The sequence below is a fragment of the Aethalodelphis obliquidens genome, unplaced genomic scaffold, assembly GCF_003676395.1.
Source record: "Aethalodelphis obliquidens isolate GAN/ISIS:26980383/991018 unplaced genomic scaffold, ASM367639v1 scaffold7, whole genome shotgun sequence".
NCBI lineage: Eukaryota > Metazoa > Chordata > Mammalia > Artiodactyla > Delphinidae > Aethalodelphis > Aethalodelphis obliquidens.
In genome coordinates this window covers 54,643,085-54,647,353 of record NW_020837951.1, presented here as the reverse complement: position 1 = coordinate 54,647,353, position 4,269 = coordinate 54,643,085, and the positions used below count along the sequence as shown (strand labels likewise).

Genomic DNA, 4,269 nt, shown 5'->3' with positions numbered 1-4,269 from the left:
TTCATCAGTACCACTTTTTAAAATTCCATATATATGCATTAGCATACGGTATTTGTTTTTCACTTTCTGCCTTACTTCACTCTGTATGACAGATTCTAGATCCATCCACCTCACTACAAATAACTCAATTTCGTTCCTTTTTACGGCTGAGTAATATTCCATTGTATATAATAGCATAAAATATTTTAAAATTCACAATTATAAAATTTACAGTTTTAACATTTTAATTATAAACTTAGAGAAGGTAAGGAAAAATGGGCAGTGTCACACACTGCTGGTAGACCTGGAAAATGCTATGATTTTTCTAAGGATAATTAGGCATTTTGTAATCTTTCCATCAAAAGTGTTTGTATTCTTTAATTCAACCAGACTACTTCTAGAAATTTATACCAAAAAAATACTACAGGGCTGTTCATCCCAACTCAGTTGGAAACAACTTAACTGCCTAGTATAGTAGATTGGCTAAAGATTGATTAAGTGTGTAAAAATACACTGGACAATGGAACACCACTCAGGGATTAAAAAGCATATTTTAGCAGAATATTAAATTACATGGGAAAATGGTAAACACACACATACAACTATGTTTTGAGATAGCAAAATTAATAAACAGTGGGTGGGTTGCTTTTTACAATGAAGATGTAGTCATTTATTATTTTTAAACCTAAAAAGATAAAACTTAAACTATGCATATTATAATTCCAAGTAAGTCTCTGTGTGTGTGTGCGCATGTGTATAAGAGTTGTGATATGAAAGTTATTAATGTGCTTTTTTCGTTTTCCTTTCTGAGCATATGTTCTTTGCCCTGCTAGGCGAAGGTGTTCATATGCTTAGGAGATTAGGATTTGTTATAGAAGGAATTTAAAGGAAATAAAAATGTACTAACATTATACTTCTGCATTATATATTATAATAATAATAAATAATAATAATAATTGTGAGAAAGAATGTTCCATATTCCTTCATCTCCCCACTAGAATATCAAAAGATCCAGTTCACAGAATTTTCCTGTAGTGTAGGAACGATACCCTTCTATCTATAGCAGCTGTCACTCTACTGGAGCAGGAGGTTAAGACATAGGGGAATTAGAAGAAAAACTTACCACTTTCTAGTCAAGGGAATGGTGGGAGGAAGAAACGGAGAGAAGGAGAGATGTTGGTCCTGTTTTCTCTCTCCAGGCAGACTTCATCCAGGAAGGGGGTGTATGTTAGAGAAAAGGGGGTAGCAGCTGTCCCCTACTCCCTATTATGAGGCTGCTTCCCAGGCTGTCCTTTACCAACCTGGGGTGCAACTACATCAATGCAAATGTGGCAGGACAGTGTGATCAGGCAGCAAGAGACTCTGAGATTTCACTTCTCAACCACTCTCTGTTCCTGGTGGCAGGGATGCTGAGCTGAGAGTCACAGAATGGTCATGGCAGGATGAGGGGACTCTTCTTAGAGTCTGGGGGGAAACCATGTGAACTGGCCTCATGCAGAGAGACTCACTTATTTGTTACTTAGCGATAGCTGAGGTGAGACGGAGGCTGTGGGTAGATGCCCATTGGCTCTGGCTCTAACAAAGGAAAGGAAAGGACAGAAATACATCTTCACAGCAGCAGATTTCAACCAAGAAGGCCCACAGCGCAAGTTCCAACCAGAAACACAGAGGACAGTGCTCTGGAAACCAAGATCCAAATGAGTCCACACATTACACTGGGTTGTTAATTTTGCATAGTCTCTTTTATTCTACAACAGATGCTCCTCATCTCATTTGCTCAGGGGTCATTTGTCCTACAAAATTCCCCATATTCTGGATTTGGTTGGTTGTTTCTTTCTTTTTTTCCTTTCTTTTTTAAAATATGGAACGCTTCACGAATTTGTGTGTTATCCTTGCAAAGCGGCCATGCTAATCTTCTCTGTATCATTCCAATTTTAGTATATGTGTGTCTTCATGTTGGCAATTAATTTGTTTCTCTACCTCCACTCTTTCCTCTAAGCTGGTGATTAGATCTGGAGGTTTGATGTTTAGCAATGCTAAGATTGAACAGTGGCTTCTGATGTTGCCAGCCTGATTCATCCGTGATAAATTCACCCATCAAACCTTTTGAATATTGTTTTGGCATCTGTTGGTGATGGTTGCTTAATACCATTTTGTTTAATTCATTCTAATTCTATTATTCCTTCTGAACACATTTGCTGAGTTTCTTCCGTAAAAAGAATTTCTACCTCATCAACTGTTTGGTTACCCTGAAATAGAGTTTGTATGGAAAAGGCAGGATTCATGCTTAATTTCCTCCCTTTATTGGTTTTCTCAGTAATGAATTGGTACACTAGAAACATCCAATGGTGATTGATGAGGTTTGTGTTTTTATTTTTTGTTAGTATTATTATGAACACATGAATTTATGCATTGTGGATGGTTTTATGTGTTTCAGTCAGTTATAATCATGATTCTTTTCCTTGCTCAAATTGTCCCATCTTTGGTCAATGGGAGCCCCTTCATTTTGACTCCTGTGTCCTTTTGACAGAACTATTTGTCTTTAGTAGTGTCCTTATTTTCTGGGTCAGCAAGATGTCCCAAGGCCATCTCTTACATTTCTTGCCCTGGAGCTAGAATCAGCCATTTCTCAAAAGAGTCCGGGTTCCTCTTGGTAGAGAATAGTATTGAGAAGCTATGATCTTGGTGATGGGGGGGCTCATTGCTACTAGGTTGTCAATGCTTCTAGACCTTTTTAGTGGACAGCCCTCAGAAATACATATTTCATGGTAAGAGACAAATATATAATGAGTTCATACTGATGTTTCCCGTACAGTTGTTTTATTATTGTAAAATATTCATAATTAATTTTACCATGTAAACAATTTTTAAATGTATGAGTTTGTGACATTAAGTACATTCACATTGTTCGGCAAGCATCACCACCATCTGTCTGCAGGGCTTTCTCATCTTCCTAAACTGAAACTTTGTACCCATTAGACACTAACTCCCCATTCCCTTTTCCTCCAGCTCCTGGAAACCACCATTCTACTTACTATATTTATGAATATTTTCCCTTATGCGGCTGGTTTATTTCACTTAGCATAATGTCCTCAAGGGTCATCCATGTCGTGGCATGTAATTTCTTACTTTTTAAGGGTGAATTATGTATACATTGATGTATATACCACATATTGTTTATCCATTCATTCGTTGATGAACACTTGGGTTGTTTCCAAATTTTGGTCATTGTGAATAATGCTGCTGCGATAATGGGTGTATAAATACCTGTTCGAGTCCCTGTTTTCAATTCTGTGTATATATCTGGAAGTGGAATTGCTGGATCATATGGTAATTCTATGTTTAATATTTTGAGGAACTGCCATACCATTTTTTACATTGGCTGCACCATTCCAGCCAGCAAAGCACAAGGGTTCCAGTTTCTCCACATCCTCATACTTGTTATCTTAATAGTAGGTATCCTAATGGGTATGAATCAATTCAAGTTTAACATTACAGAGTTTTGATTAAACTTCTTTGATTTTACTCATATCAATTTTCTCTTTACTTCGAAAATCGTGGTTCCCAAAGACATTAATTGAAGTATTTATTTCCTAATCCTATAATGTATATATAATAGTTTTTAAAAAGTATCAATATTACTTCTAATAATAAGACCACTGAATGCAGCTTAAGAATTCTTTGTGCTTCTTTTGTCACCCAGATATATACCACAAGGGATATATAGTCAAATTTCTGTGTTTGAAAGTCACTCAACAAACATAACTAAAGAGAAACAGAGTCATAGATACAGAGAATAAACAGGTGTTTCCTCGGTTTGGGGGGATGGGATGAGAGAAATAGATGAGGGAGATTAAGAGGTACAAACTTTAAGTAACAAAGTAAATGTCATGGGTATGAAATGTATAGTGTGAGGAATATAGTCAATAATTATGTAATATCTTTAGTGACAGATGATAACTATTCTTATCAGGGTGATCATTTTGAAATGTATAGAAATATCGATTTATTATGTTGGGTACCAGGAACTAATGTAGTGTCATAGGTCAACATACTTCAAAAACAAACAGACTCCTACAAAAAGAGATCAGATTTGTGATCATTGTGGGTGGGGGAAAAGGAATTGGATGAAGGTGGTCAAAAGGTACAAACTTCCAGTTATAAGATAAATAAGTACAATATGATAAATATAATGAACACATCTATGCGTTATATGTGAAACTTAAGAGAGTAAACCCTAAGAGTTCTCATGATAAGGAAAGAATCTTTTTCTATTTCTTTAATGTTGCA

The 4,269-nt window shown here is 36.1% G+C and overlaps 1 pseudogene; it reads right to left on the bottom strand.

The window, feature by feature from the left end:
- Positions 1–1,834: 1,834 nt before the first annotated feature.
- On the bottom strand, positions 1,835–1,934 carry LOC113620288 (uncharacterized; annotated as a pseudogene).
- Between the last annotated feature and the right edge of the window lie 2,335 nt (positions 1,935–4,269).